We start from the raw sequence: 17,145 nt of genomic DNA, 5'->3' as shown, positions 1-17,145 counted from the left end.
GGGACCCAGAGCTCAGAGTTGTGCTGTGACTGGAGTGTGTTGGAGTGTGGCTGTGTTAATTCTCTCATCTTTGAGTCGAAAAGAGGCAGGACTTGCAACTTTTTAGACTCAAGAGCACTGTGCTAGAAAACAGTGGTGACCTAATCGCTTACTGTACATTGTTTCCACTTTCACTTTGTAGAGTAGACACGAGGACAAAGTACAGACACAGAGACCCTCAACAAAGGGGGGCTATATTTAGGGCATTTTCTGGAATGTATTCTCATAGAATAAAAAGTAAAATTTAAACATTTTCTAGGTAACACTTGTAAATTCATTAAGTAATCTTCTATTACAGTATTATTATAGGCTATATTCTATTCTAAACAATTTATTTAACAAGCTCTTAACCATATGAATGAGTCAACAGGATGCTATATATGAAACTGCCTTAAACTTCAACAACAGTATTACCTGTCCTTGCATCATACAGTAGAGTTTCATTAAAATGAGAAGCCTACCCTAGACATATCATCGTCATTAGAAGACGAGGCAATTCCATTGTCATTAACGATCCCATCAATTCCATGAAGTTGACATTTACAGTGATGGGGCTGGTTGTTAGGGGTTGGTTACAGCTGATCCCTCCACTGCCCGGTGTATGTAGGCTAGGACGAGTATGAGCCCGCCTGCCTGCGCTAAGCTTGTAGATCAGATTTGTGGTTTTAGGGTTTTCGCATTGTATTGGTAGGAGGAGCCGCTTTCCTGCGATTGTCTGTCTCTCTCTCTCTCTCTCTCTGTCTCTCTCTCTCTCTCTCTCTCGTTTCTCTAAAGTTAAATATACAAGCCTGTGAGCTTTCACCGACGGTGAGTGAATGCGCAGTCAGGGAGGTTCGCAGTTGCTTGCGTCGAGTGCGAGCGGGAACAGAACGGAGCAACGCTGTTTGTGTCACATTACCGGGGCTCTTCCACTTCTGTTCGATCCAAGTGTTTCTTAACTTCGTTTTCGACCTTTTCAAGATGACAGAAGAAAATAATGTTGGGCATATAAAGCTGGTAGGTACCTCTAACCCCTCCCATCGCGCTATCTCAGTGAGTGTTGGTCGGTTTTATGTTTATTCTGCAGTGCTTGGTGGGGAAACGGGAGTATGATAATTGAACTGGGAGAAGAAAGTAGTCTACTTGAGCTATTATTGGGAAATCACGGGCATAACCTTCTCCTATTTGGGTTAGTCTTTCGCTTTGTGAGAGAGAGGATCTGAATCATTGGAAAGAGTTGAGAGTGAATCAGAATGAATAGGCTATGTCAGAGGTATGCTGGCTGTTACTAAAATAATCTTAACCGGAATGCATTATAACTTTAAATAGACCGATCGGAATATAACTTTCTCATATGGGGTTATATTCTATTGTTTAAAGATGTTCTAAAGTTCCGCTGGATCCAGTGTTTTTTTTTTTTGACAAATCGAAGCATTGTGTTGATCGGTTGTTGTTCTGGCTGCGGTTGGTTTTGAGCCATAGACTATGAACGAAACAAACAACAACCCCATTGCACGTGTATGCTATGTGGGGCAAATCATTTGTGCCATCACGCATAGACGGACTGTCATTTGATTTATGGATAACCGCTGTCATTCCAATGATCAATAGAATATGATGAGTCAATAGCTAGTTGTTATCATCCCGTGCCTTTGGAATGTGCGGTTTGTCATGATGTGCCATTTAGTGGACAATAGCCCTGTTGTCTGACTCTGAAGCATAGGCTACTTTTAGCCCAAAGGCCAGCAGCTGGCAATATTGAGTAGTTTTCATATTACGGTCCAAACGCATGGTATGCAGCCGGCAATAGGCTACATTCATATCACTCATGGACCAGGTCGTACTAAAATCCTTCTCCATTCAAACTGCGTGGGCATCGATTTCCTCCCTAACATTATTTAATATGCATACTTTCCTTATGAAACACAATTTTCCGTCATGATGCTAGTGGCCAAATGTTGTGTATTGCCTTCAGCCAGTCTGTTTTTTTTCACCCCTAACCTGTATTACATTAGTCGAAACCAATACTATTCTCAGGGCAGATCAGCCTGTTTTGACTAGCAGAAGTTACTTTTCGTAGCAGGTTAGGATAATTTACGCAGCAAATTAGGATAATTAAAGTGTAAGGTTAGGCGAATAAGTTTTTTTTAAAGAAAATGGTTAGGGTTTGCCAAAATTCTCCCCTACTCGACTTAAACAGGTCTGCCCTGAGAACAGTCCTGGTTTCCACTAATGCGATGCTGCTAAAATAAACATGCAATAAAAGAAACGGAACCCCTGGTCTGCTAGTTTCAACCTGATTGGCCGAACATGATAAACAACATCCGGGATTAGCATTTAGTCACTAGCATGGTGGTGGAAAATGGTGTCTCATAAGGAAAATATGCATATTTCCCTCAAATGTTCCCCCTTCTCATAATTAAATCAAGTTAAAGAGTACATTGAAGCATACACAACCTGAATGGAGAATGGTTTAGGTATGAACCAGTCCACGAGGGATACTATTGCCGGATGCATTCAATTCGTTTGGACGGTAAGATGAAAACGACTCCATATCGCCATCTGCCTGCCTTTGGACTAGGCTACTGTACAGTTTGGCGACTTGTGTTTTGCTTTCCTGAAGATGTAAATCAAAGTCTGATGTTCCTAAAATATTATGTTAATTCACAACATTTTGATAAGCAATCGAGCTCAATAAGGTTTGACTTTGAAAATCAAAACTCATACAGTCAGCAGAGCAAGTCCTGTAATAAATCTGTGGCAAAGAAATAGTCAGAGTTCCGCTGCTCAGTGCTCAAGTTCTCTCCACTGTACTCTCAGTGGCAGTGCTCAAGTTCTCTTCACTGTACTCTCTGTGGCAGTGCTCAAGTTCTCTCCACTGTACTCTCAGTGGCAGTGCTCAAGTTCTCTTCATTGTACTCTCTGTGGCAGTGCTCAAGTTCTCTCCACTGTACTCTCTGTGGCAGTGCTCAAGTTCTCTTCACTGTACTCTCTGTGGCAGTGCTCAAGTTCTCTCCACTGTACTCTCAGTGGCAGTGCTCAAGTTCTCTTCACTGTACTCTCCGTGGCAGTGCTCAAGTTCTCTTCACTGTACTCTCTGTGGCAGTGCTCAAGTTCTCTTCACTGTACTCTCAGTGGCAGTGCTCAAGTTCTCTCCACTGTACTCTCAGTGGCAGTGCTCAAGTTCTCTCCACTGTACTCTCAGTGGCAGTGCTCAAGTTCTCTTCACTGTACTCTCTGTGGCAGTGCTCAAGTTCTCTTCACTGTACTCTCTGTGGCAGTGCTCAAGTTCTCTTCACTGTACTCTCAGTGGCAGTGCTCAAGTTCTCTTCACTGTACTCTCTGTGGCAGTGCTCAAGTTCTCTTCACTGTACTCTCAGTGGCATCACGCTCATGTCCATTTGGATTTGACTTGTCGATCTAATTCTCTCACGTCAATTTATCATGCTTTATATGGGCTCGACAGTATAATAATAATAATAATAATAAGATTGACCATTGTAATTGTTTTTAATGTGTTGTGTTGCGTGTACTGACTGGTCCCTTCCCAAAAGAGGTTTCTAACTTCAAGGGTATTTTCCTGGTTAAATAAAGTTAAAAAAATATATATATCATTTTTTTAAACATATTAAACAATGTGGACAATGTTGGGAGGTTGAAATACCTTATGGGTATTTGAGTAGAAGCATCATATGAGCAGCTCTCATGATTTGATACATAGCTGGAGGATTGACATGATACTGTTGCATCTGCTACAGTATAATCTGTCAAAACATACAGCCGATGCTTTTAAAACATAATGTTTAATTCAATACAAATAATGAAATGCCCCATGGTCCCTTGTGGTTATAACCACTTCCCTGTTTATGTTTTCTTTCTTCTTCAATAGGTCCTTCTACCCTTGCCTTTTATTTAACTAGGCAAGTCAGTTAAGAACAAATTCCTATTTACAATGACAGCCTAGGAACAGTGGGTTAACCTGCCTTGTTCAGGGGCAGAACGACAGATTTTTACCTTGTCAGTTCAGGGATTTGATCTAGCAATCTTTCAGTTGCTGGCCCAACGCTCTAACCACTAGGCTACCTGCCACCCCATCCTGGCCTATAATCCTGGCCTATTATCCTGGCCTATTATCCTGGCCTATTATCCTGGCATATTCTCCAGGCCTATCATCCTGGCATATTATCCTGGCCTATCATCCTGGCCTATCATCCTGGCCTATAATCCTGGCATATTATCCTGGCCTATTATCCTGACCTATCATCCTGGCCTATCATCCTGGCCTATCATCCTGGCCTATCATCCTGGCATATTATCCTGGCCTATCATCCTGGCCTATTATCCTGGCCTATTATCCTGGGCTAATATCCTGGCCTATTATCCTGGCCTATTATCCTGGCCTATTATCCTGGCCTATTATCCTGGGCTAATATCCTGGCATATCATCCTGGCCTAATATCCTGGCCTATTATCCTGGCCTATTATCCTGGCCTATTATCCTGGGCTAATATCCTGGCATATCATCCTGGCCTAATATCCTGGCCTATTATCCTGGCCCATTTACTGCAGCCTGTTGCATCAGAGCACTGTTTAGATCATTTGCTGTTTTCCTACAACCGAGCAGGTCATACAGTATCTCTAGATTTAATGTGTCATTATATCTCTTCCCTCAGTATTGTCTGAGAGAGAACAACTAACCAAATGCAGTAGCCTCACCAGCCAATCAGTGTATTTCTAATGAAGAAGCAGCGTACTGGACTGTGGAGTGGATTAGGTTAGAGTGCCCAGTCTCCAACCCTACTGTGGACTGTACTGTGGACTGTGGACTGTACTGTGGAGTGGATTAGGTTAGAGTGCCCTGTCTCCAGCCCTACTGTGGACTGTACTGTGGAGTGGATTAGGTTAGAGTGCCCAGTCTCCAACCCTACTGTGGACTGTACTGTGGACTGTGGACTGTACTGTGGAGTGGATTAGGTTAGAGTGCCCTGTCTCCAGCCCTACTGTGGACTGTACTGTGGAGTGGATTAGGTTAGAGTGCCCTGTCTCCAGCCCTACTGTGGACTGTACTGTGGAGTGGATTAGGTTAGAGTGCCCTGTCTCCAGCCCTACTGTGGACTGTACTGTGGACTGTATTAGGTTAGAGTGCCCTGGCTCCAACCCTACTGTGGACTGTACTGTGGACTGTACTGTGGAGTGGATTAGGTTAGAGTGCCCTGTCTCCAGCCCTACTGTGGACTGTACTGTGGAGTGGATTAGGTTAGAGTGCCCTGTCTCCAGCCCTACTGTGGACTGTACTGTGGACTGTATTAGGTTAGAGTGCCCTGGCTCCAACCCTACTGTGGACTGTACTGTGGACTGTACTGTGGAGTGGATTAGGTTAGAGTGCCCTGGCTCCAACCCTACTGTGGACTGTACTGTGGACTGTACTGTGGAGTGGATTAGGTTAGAGTGCCCTGTCTCCAGCCCTACTGTGGACTGTACTGTGGACTGTACTGTGGAGTGGATTAGGTTAGAGTGCCCTGTCTCCAGCCCTACTGTGGACTGTACTGTGGACTGTACTGTGGTCTGTACTGTGGAGTGGATTAGGTTAGAGTGCCCAGTCTCCAGCCCTACTGTGGACTGTACCGTGGAGTGGATTAGGTTAGAGTGCCCTGTCTCCAGCCCTACTGTGGACTGTACTGTGGAGTGGATTAGGCTAGAGTGCCCTGTCTCCAGCCCTGATACAGTTGTGCAGGCTATTACTGTAGCTCCCCTTATCGCTCTCCTAACATCACATGACTTCCCTCTTTAGCTCAGTTTCACATCAGATAAATCAGACTTCTCATTCACATTTCAAACCCTAACAAAACAAGCGCAAACAAAAAGAAGTAGGCGTGACTAGCTTCTTATAAAACGTTTACCGTTTTTGAATTGACCGTACAGTAGATTTCTCCTGACTGTTTGTTTACATCCTAAGTGCTATCCTATTCCCTCTACTGTATAGAGCCCCATAGGCCCTGGTCATAGGTCGTACACTATGCAGGGAATAGAGCCCCATAGGCCCTGGTCATAGGTCGTACACTATGCAGGGAATGGAGCCGCATAGGCCCTGGTCATAGGTCGTACACTATGCAGGGAATAGAGCCCCATAGGCCCTGGTCATAGGTCGTACACTATGCAGGGAATAGAGCCCCATAGGCCCTGGTCATAGGTCGTACACTATGCAGGGAATAGAGCCCCATAGGCCCTGGTCATAGGTCGTACACTATGCAGGGAATAGAGCCCCATAGGCCCTGGTCATAGGTCGTACACTATGCAGGGAATAGAGCCCCATAGGCCCTGGTCATAGGTCGTACACTATGCAGGGAATAGAGCCCCATAGGCCCTGGTCATAGGTCGTACACTATGCAGGGAATAGAGCCCCATAGGCCCTGGTCATAGGTCGTACACTATGCAGGGAATAGAGCCCCATAGGCCCTGGTCATAGGTCGTACACTATGCAGGGAATAGGGAGCTGTTAGGGCCTGGTCATAGGTCGTACACTATGCAGGGAATAGGGCCCCATAGGCCCTGGTCATAGGTCGTACACTATGCAGGGAATAGAGCCCCATAGGCCCTGGTCATAGGTCGTACACTATGCAGGGAATAGAGCCCCATAGGCCCTGGTCATAGGTCATACACTATGCAGGGAATAGAGCCCCATAGGCCCTGGTCATAGGTCGTACACTATGCAGGGACTAGGGAGCTGTTAGGGCCTGGTCATAGGTCGTATACTATGCAGGGAATAGGGCCCATAGGCCCTGGTCATAGGTCGTACACTATGCAGGGACTAGGGAGCTGTTAGGGCCTGGTCATAGGTCGTACACTATGCAGGGAATAGAGCCCCATAGGCCCTGGTCATAGGTCGTACACTATGCAGGGAATAGAGCCCCATAGGCCCTGGTCATAGGTCGTACACTATGCAGGGAATAGGGAGCTGTTAGGGCCTGGTCATAGGTCGTACACTATGCAGGGAATAGGGCCCCATAGGCCCTGGTCATAGGTCGTACACTATGCAGGGAATAGAGCCCCATAGGCCCTGGTCATAGGTCGTACACTATGCAGGGAATAGAGCCCCATAGGCCCTGGTCATAGGTCATACACTATGCAGGGAATAGAGCCCCATAGGCCCTGGTCATAGGTCGTACACTATGCAGGGACTAGGGAGCTGTTAGGGCCTGGTCATAGGTCGTATACTATGCAGGGAATAGGGCCCCATAGGCCCTGGTCATAGGTCGTACACTATGCAGGGACTAGGGAGCTGTTAGGGCCTGGTCATAGGTCGTACACTATGCAGGGAATAGGGAGCCGTTAGGGCCTGGTCATAGGTCGTACACTATGCAGGGAATAGGGAGCTGTTAGGGCCTGGTCATAGGTCGTACGCTATGCAGGGAATAGGGCCCATAGGCCCTGCTCATAGGTCGTACACTATGCAGGGACTAGGGAGCTGTTAGGGCCTGGTCATAGGTCGTACACTATGCAGGGAATAGGGCCCCATAGGCCCTGGTCATAGGTCGTACACTATGCAGGGAATAGGAGCTGTTAGGGCCTGGTCATAGGTCGTACACTATGCAGGGAATAGGGCCCCATAGGCCCTGGTCATAGGTCGTACACTATGCAGGGAATAGAGCCCCATAGGCCCTGGTCATAGGTCGTACACTATGCAGGGAATAGGGAGCTGTTAGGGCCTGGTCATAGGTCGTACACTATGCAGGGAATAGGGCCCCATAGGCCCTGGTCATAGGTCGTACACTATGCAGGGAATAGAGCCCCATAGGCCCTGGTCATAGGTCGTACACTATGCAGGGAATAGAGCCCCATAGGCCCTGGTCATAGGTCGTACACTATGCAGGGAATAGAGCCCCATAGGCCCTGGTCATAGGTCGTACACTATGCAGGGAATAGAGCCCCATAGGCCCTGGTCATAGGTCGTACACTATGCAGGGAATAGAGCCCCATAGGCCCTGGTCATAGGTCGTACACTATGCAGGGAATAGGGAGCTGTTAGGCCTGGTCATAGGTCGTACACTATGCAGGGAATAGGGCCCCATAGGCCCTGGTCATAGGTCGTACACTATGCAGGGAATAGAGCCCCATAGGCCCTGGTCATAGGTCGTACACTATGCAGGGAATAGAGCCCCATAGGCCCTGGTCATAGGTCATACACTATGCAGGGAATAGAGCCCCATAGGCCCTGGTCATAGGTCGTACACTATGCAGGGACTAGGGAGCTGTTAGGGCCTGGTCATAGGTCGTATACTATGCAGGGAATAGGGCCCCATAGGCCCTGGTCATAGGTCGTACACTATGCAGGGACTAGGGAGCTGTTAGGGCCTGGTCATAGGTCGTACACTATGCAGGGAATAGAGCCCCATAGGCCCTGGTCATAGGTCGTACACTATGCAGGGAATAGAGCCCCATAGGCCCTGGTCATAGGTCGTACACTATGCAGGGAATAGGGAGCTGTTAGGGCCTGGTCATAGGTCGTACACTATGCAGGGAATAGGGCCCCATAGGCCCTGGTCATAGGTCGTACACTATGCAGGGAATAGAGCCCCATAGGCCCTGGTCATAGGTCGTACACTATGCAGGGAATAGAGCCCCATAGGCCCTGGTCATAGGTCATACACTATGCAGGGAATAGAGCCCCATAGGCCCTGGTCATAGGTCGTACACTATGCAGGGACTAGGGAGCTGTTAGGGCCTGGTCATAGGTCGTATACTATGCAGGGAATAGGGCCCCATAGGCCCTGGTCATAGGTCGTACACTATGCAGGGACTAGGGAGCTGTTAGGGCCTGGTCATAGGTCGTACACTATGCAGGGAATAGGGAGCCGTTAGGGCCTGGTCATAGGTCGTACACTATGCAGGGAATAGGGAGCTGTTATGGCCTGGTCATAGGTCGTACGCTATGCAGGGAATAGGGCCCCATAGGCCCTGCTCATAGGTCGTACACTATGCAGGGACTAGGGAGCTGTTAGGGCCTGGTCATAGGTCGTACACTATGCAGGGAATAGGGCCCCATAGGCCCTGGTCATAGGTCGTACACTATGCAGGGAATAGGGAGCTGTTAGGGCCTGGTCATAGGTCGTACACTATGCAGGGAATAGGGCCCCATAGGCCCTGGTCATAGGTCGTACACTATGCAGGGAATAGAGCCCCATAGGCCCTGGTCATAGGTCGTACACTATGCAGGGAATAGGGAGCTGTTAGGGCCTGGTCATAGGTCGTACACTATGCAGGGAATAGGGCCCCATAGGCCCTGGTCATAGGTCGTACACTATGCAGGGAATAGAGCCCCATAGGCCCTGGTCATAGGTCGTACACTATGCAGGGAATAGAGCCCCATAGGCCCTGGTCATAGGTCATACACTATGCAGGGAATAGGGCCCCATAGGCCCTGGTCATAGGTCGTACACTATGCAGGGACTAGGGAGCTGTTAGGGCCTGGTCATAGGTCGTACACTATGCAGGGAATAGGGAGCCGTTAGGGCGAGGCAGAATGTGTTTTGTCTTGCTCTCTCTCTGTACCCAGTAGGAGATGGACTGCTACTGTAACAGGCAGAAAACAGTGTGTGGTCTGTCCCTGTTTGGATTCGATCTTGCCCTGTTATTGTTGTTGGGGCTGTTGTTTAAACACTTCAGGGGACAGTCAAGGGAGTTGGATAGATCAACCGTTACGTTAAAAGGGTTCTCTATTGTTGTATAACCGCTGTGTGTTGACCCTTGAGATACAGTGCACTATATAGGGAATGGGGTCGGCCATATCACAGGGGTTGTTATATGACAGCTGAAACAAGCTGGACGTTCTGTAGATGTGGGTAGTGTTTTTATGACTGCATGGCAAATTGAATGAACTTGATAGAAGACTTGTTTATGGTTGGAGCCAAATGGATAAGGGATGGTACATATATATGTAAATATCTATCTACCCCCCACCCCTCCCCCCAACATACACTATGACATGGCCAGCTTACCTCTCACTCTGACATGGCTAACCTCTCACTATGACATGGCTAACCTCTCACTATGACATGGCTAACCTCTCACTATGACATGGCTAACCTCTCACTATGACATGGCTAACCTCTCACTATGACATGGCTAACCTCTCACTCTGACATGGCTAACCTCTCACTATGACATGGCTAACCTCTCACTATGACATGGCTAACCTCTCACTATGACATGGCTAACCTCTCACTATGACATGGCTAACCTCTCACTATGACATGGCTAACCTCTCACTATGACATGGCTAACCTCTCACTATGACATGGCTAACCTCTCACTATGACATGGCTAACCTCTCACTATGACATGGCTAACCTCTCACTACACACTCTGACATGGCTAGCCTCTCACTACACACTCTAACATGGCTAACCTCTCACTATGACATGGCTAACCTCTCACTCTGACATGGCTAACCTCTCACTCTGACATGGCTAACCTTTCACTATGACATGGCTAACCTCTCACTATGACATGGCTAACCTCTCACTATGACATGGCTAACCTCTCACTACACACTCTGACATGGCTAGCCTCTCACTACACACTCTAACATGGCTAACCTCTCACTATGACATGGCTAACCTCTCACTCTGACATGGCTAACCTCTCACTCTGACATGGCTAACCTCTCACTATGACATGGCTAACCTCTCACTATGACATGGCTAACCTCTCACTATGACATGGCTAACCTCTCACTCTGACATGGCTAACCTCTCACTCTGACATGGCTAACCTCTCACTCTGACATGGCTAACCTCTCACTATGACATGGCTAACCTCTCACTATGACATGGCTAACCTCTCACTATGACATGGCTAACCTCTCACTCTGACATGGCTAACCTCTGCCTATGACATGGCTAACCTCTCACTATGACATGGCTAACCTCTCACTATGACATGGCTAACCTCTACCTATGACATGGCTAGCCTCTCACTATACACTATGACATGGCTAACCTCTCACTACACACTCTGACATGGCTAACCTCTACCTATGACATGGCTAACCTCTCACTACACACTCTGACATGGCTAACCTCTCACTATGATATGGCTAACCTCTACCTATGACATGGCTAACCTCTCACTACACACTCTAACATGGCTAACCTCTCACTATGACATGGCTAACCTCTACCTATGACATGTCTAGCCTCTCACTACACACTCTGACATGGCTAACCTCTACCTATGACATGGCTAGCCTCTCACTACACACTATGACATGGCTAACCACTACCTATGACATAGCTAGCCTCTCACTACACACTATGACATGGCTAACCTCTACCTATGACATGGCTAGCCTCTCACTACACACTCTGACATGGCTAGCCTCTCACTACACACTCTGACATGGCTAGCCTCTACCTATGACATGGCTAACCTCTCACTACACACTCTAACATGGCTAACCTCTCACTATGACATGGCTAACCTCTCACTATGACATGGCTTACCTCTCACTATGACATGGCTAACCTCTCACTACACACTCTGACATGGCTAGCCTCTCACTACACACTCTAACATGGCTAACCTCTCACTATGACATGGCTAACCTCTCACTACACACTCTGACATGGCTAACCTCTCACTCTGACATGGCTAACCTCTCACTATGACATGGCTAACCTCTCACTATGACATGGCTAACCTCTCACTATGACATGGCTAACCTCTCACTCTGACATGGCTAACCTCTACCTATGACATGGCTAACCTCTCACTATGACATGGCTAACCTCTCACTATGACATGGCTAACCTCTACCTATGACATGGCTAGCCTCTCACTATACACTATGACATGGCTAACCTCTCAATACACACTCTGACATGGCTAACCTCTACCTATGACATGGCTAACCTCTCACTACACACTCTAACATGGCTAACCTCTCACTATGACATGGCTAACCTCTACCTATGACATGTCTAGCCTCTCACTACACACTCTGACATGGCTAACCTCTACCTATGACATGGCTAGCCTCTCACTACACACTATGACATGGCTAACCACTACCTATGACATAGCTAGCCTCTCACTACACACTATGACATGGCTAACCTCTACCTATGACATGGCTAGCCTCTCTCTACACACTCTGACATGGCTAGCCTCTCACTACACACTCTGACATGGCTAGCCTCTACCTATGACATGGCTAACCTCTCACTACACACTCTAACATGGCTAACCTCTCACTATGACATGGCTAACCTCTCACTACACACTCTAACATGGCTAACCTCTCACTCTGACATGGCTAACCTCTCACTATGACATGGCTAACCTCTCACTATGACATGGCTAACCTCTCACTATGACATGGCTAACCTCTCACTCTGACATGGCTAACCTCTCACTCTGACATGGCTAACCTCTCACTATGACATGGCTAACCTCTCACTATGACATGGCTAACCTCTCACTATGACATGGCTAACCTCTCACTATGACATGGCTAACCTCTACCTATGACATGGCTAGCCTCTCACTATACACTATGACATGGCTAACCTCTCACTACACACTCTGACATGGCTAACCTCTACCTATGACATGGCTAACCTCTCACTACACACTCTAACATGGCTAACCTCTCACTGTGACATGGCTAACCTCTACCTATGACATGTCTAGCCTCTCACTACACACTCTGACATGGCTAACCTCTACCTATGACATGGCTAGCCTCTCACTACACACTATGACATGGCTAACCACTACCTATGACATAGCTAGCCTCTCACTACACACTATGACATGGCTAACCTCTACCTATGACATGGCTAACCTCTCACTATGACATGGCTAACCTCTCACTATGACATGGCTTACCTCTCACTATGACATGGCTAACCTCTCACTACACACTCTGACATGGCTAGCCTCTCACTACACACTCTAACATGGCTAACCTCTCACTATGACATGGCTAACCTCTCACTACACACTCTGACATGGCTAACCTCTCACTACACACTCTGACATGGCTAACCTCTCACTATGACATGGCTAACCTCTCACTCTGACATGGCTAACCTCTCACTATGACATGGCTAACCTCTCACTATGACATGGCTAACCTCTCACTCTGACATGGCTAACCTCTACCTATGACATGGCTAACCTCTCACTATGACATGGCTAACCTCTCACTATGACATGGCTAACCTCTACCTATGACATGGCTAGCCTCTCACTATACACTATGACATGGCTAACCTCTCACTACACACTCTGACATGGCTAACCTCTACCTATGACATGGCTAACCTCTCACTACACACTCTAACATGGCTAACCTCTCACTATGACATGGCTAACCTCTACCTATGACATGTCTAGCCTCTCACTACACACTCTGACATGGCTAACCTCTACCTATGACATGGCTAGCCTCTCACTACACACTATGACATGGCTAACCACTACCTATGACATAGCTAGCCTCTCACTACACACTATGACATGGCTAACCTCTACCTATGACATGGCTAGCCTCTCACTACACACTCTGACATGGCTAGCCTCTCACTACACACTCTGACATGGCTAGCCTCTACCTATGACATGGCTAACCTCTCACTACACACTCTAACATGGCTAACCTCTCACTATGACATGGCTAACCTCTCACTACACACTCTAACATGGCTAACCTCTCACTATGACATGGCTAACCTCTACCTATGACATGTCTAGCCTCTCACTACACACTCTGACATGGCTAGCCTCTCACTACACACTATGACATGGCTAACCTCTACCTATGACATGGCTAGCCTCTCACTACACACTCTGACATGGCTAGCCTCTCACTACACACTATGACATGGCTAGCCTCTCACTACACACTCTGACATGGCTAGCCTCTCACTACACACTCTGACATGGCTAGCCTCTCACTACACACTCTGACATGGCTAACCTCTCACTGACATGGCTAACCTCTCACTCTGACATGGCTAACCTCTCACTATGACATGGCTAACCTCTCACTATGACATGGCTAACCTCTCACTACACACTCTGACATGGCTAACCTCTACCTATGACATGGCTAGCCTCTCACTACACACTCTGACATGGCTAACCTCTCACTCTGACATGGCTAACCTCTCACTATTTCATGGCTAACCGCTCACTACACACTCTGACATGGCTAACCTCTACCTATGACATGGCTAGCCTCTCACTACACACTCTGACATGGCTAACCTCTACCTATGACATGGCTAACCTCTCACTACACACTCTGACATGGCTAACCTCTACCTATGACATGGCTAGCCTCTCACTACACACTCTGACATGGCTAACCTCTACCTATGACATGGCTAGCCTCTCACTACACACTATGACATGGCTAGCCTCTCACTATACACTATGACATGGCTAACCTCTCACTACACATTGTGACATGGCTAACCTCTCACTATGGCATGGCTAACCTCTCACTACACACTATGATGTGTTAGTCACAGCAGAATGGGACTCTGGCCCCATCTCACCTATAGAGACTGTAGAGGTGTTAGTCACAGCAGAATGGGACTCTGGCCCCATCCCACCTATAGAGACTGTAGAGGTGTTAGTCCCAGCAGAATGGGACTCTGGCCCCATCCCACCTATAGAGACTGTAGAGGTGTTAGTCACAGCAGAATTGGACTCTGGCCCCATCCCACCTATAGAGACTGTAGAGGTGTTAGTCCCAGCAGAATGGGACTCTGGCCCCATCCCACCTATAGAGACTGTAGAGGTGTTAGTCCCAGCAGAATGGGACTCTGGCCCCATCCCACCTATAGATACTGTAGAGGTGTTAGTCACAGCAGAATTGGACTCTGGCCCCATCCCACCTATAGAGACTGTAGAGGTGTTAGTCCCAGCAGAATGGGACTCTGGCCCCATCCCACCTATAGAGACTGTAGAGGTGTTAGTCCCAGCAGAATGGGACTCTGGGCCCATCCCACCTATAGAGACTGTAGAGGTGTTAGTCACAGCAGAATGGGACTCTGGCCCCATGCCACCTATAGAGACTGTAGAGGTGTTAGTCCCAGCAGAATGGGACTCTGGCCCCATCCCACCTATAGAGACTGTAGAGGTGTTAGTCCCAGCAGAATGGGACTCTGGCCCCATCCCACCTATAGAGACTGTAGAGGTGTTAGTCCCAGCAGAATGGGACTCTGGCCCCATCCCACCTATAGAGACTGTAGAGGTGTTAGTCCCAGCAGAATGGGACTCTGGCCCCATCCCACCTATAGAGACTGTAGAGGTGTTAGTCCCAGCAGAATGGGACTCTGGCCCCATCCCACCTATAGAGACTGTAGAGGTGTTAGTCCCAGCAGAATGGGACTCTGGCCCCATCCCACCTATTACTGCTTCTGCTGTTAAGTTCTAAACTCTAGCAATTCCAATATTTCTAGTAATTCTTCAGTTTAACAGTTCAGATAAATAATTAATGCGTTGTGTATAATGAAAACAGCATGTTCAGAACTGGGTGGTATACTGTGTTAAATGAAGCATGTAAAACTCCTCCGTATAGGACAAATGTTACGTCTGGGACGAGCAATTCTATTTTAAAATGCACTGTTGGTCTCAATATCAATGCTGTTATTCACTGTTATATGGTAGAGAGAGCCGTGCTTCATTTCAGCATGATCCTGCTGGGAATAGCGTACCTCTCCATTTTGGACTGTTTCCTTCCGTATTCGTATCTGTCGGGATCCGGTACTTTTTTATATCTATTTAAAAAAAAAAAAATAACAAGCAATCAAAGTTCATTTGAGTTTCTTCTTTGTTAATTATCACCCCGCCGCCCCCCCCCAATAAAAACAAACTTGGTAAAAAGTTTACTTTTAGTCCCGGCGTAATATTCTAAGAGTTGATTCGGGTCTTATGATTCAGCTCAACATTGTAACCTGTGTTTTAGACCAATGCAAGCGTGCCTGTATCTCTCACAGAACTAGAATGGGATTCTCTCTGCCTCTCTCTGCTCTGATAGACATGAGCCTGCAACTCTCATCTCTCCAGCGGTGCATTTCATCATTTATTTCCTTATAGAATCAAAATGTCTCTGGAGGAGCCTGCAGCACCATGGGATAAATTGAAATTAGAATTACTGCTGACTATTCAGAAATCAATTTTAAATAATTCAGAATAGCCTACAACACCATTAGACAGCCTGTGATTTAGCCACAGAGAATCAATAGCTTCTTCTTCTTAATTTTTTTTTTGCCTCCAGTCAGGAACGCACGGCAAAATAGAATCGCAGGAAAACACAGGTTGGAAAGAAAATGGCTGCTGCTGAAAAGAGAAGACTCATCTTTCTGCTGTAGGCTACAGCAACATTAGATCAACTACCAAATATTGTTTTACAAAGTAAAACAAGACAAAGATAGGCGTTTGGCACGGACGCATCGGCCATAAACAACGAGGGTGCCCGGCTTCATTGGGGGTGAGTCTGGTAAAACTGGAAAGCATTTTTAGGACTATCATTTCCTCCTCATATTGTAGCCTACAATGTCTCTCCACACACCTAGGACTAGGCCATTGATATATTCAAGACGAGGTCGTTTTTATTGATCTCGGTGTAAAAGTAGCCTGTCATTCCAGTCATTTGCGCAGTATTATAGATTCTGCCAAAGTATCCCTGTCTGGGTAAAATGAAGTAAAAATGCATGAAATGTGTTTTATAAAAGGCTAAATTTGCTACTAAAGCTACTAAAAATGTTCCCCATGTGTGCAACTTCTGTAAGTGCCTCTACTCTGGGGCGGCAGGTAGCTTAGTGGTTAGAGTGTTGGGCCAGTAATTGCAAGGTTGCTTGATCGAATCCCCGAGCTGACAAGGTAAAAATCTGTCGTTCTGCCCCTGAACAAGGCAGTTAACACACTGTTCCTAGGCCGTCATTGTAAATAAGAACGTGTTCTTAACTGACTTGCCTTGTTAAATTAATAAAACATAAAAATTAAAAAACTCTACTGCTCTATGCCACTACACAAATGTGATGATATGATTTATTATAAAGGTGATAAAAAAAATGTGCGTTCCAGTACCTCAGAGCCCCCCAGGTCACCCCC

The 17,145-nt window shown here is 47.0% G+C and overlaps 1 protein-coding gene across 1 annotated transcript in view; it reads left to right on the top strand.

Moving 5' to 3' along the window:
- The first annotated feature begins 751 nt into the window (after positions 1 to 751).
- Positions 752 to 17,145, top strand: part of LOC115121094 (probable E3 ubiquitin-protein ligase MID2) — a 187,213-nt gene continuing 170,819 nt past the window's right edge. Inside the window, 1 exon segment of the mRNA XM_065019097.1 lies at positions 752 to 1,035. The gene's annotated coding sequence lies outside the window, so the exon portion shown is untranslated.

The sequence above is a fragment of the Oncorhynchus nerka genome, linkage group LG6 (assembly GCF_034236695.1).
Source record: "Oncorhynchus nerka isolate Pitt River linkage group LG6, Oner_Uvic_2.0, whole genome shotgun sequence".
NCBI lineage: Eukaryota > Metazoa > Chordata > Actinopteri > Salmoniformes > Salmonidae > Oncorhynchus > Oncorhynchus nerka.
This window is presented reverse-complemented; position numbering and strand designations above follow the sequence as displayed.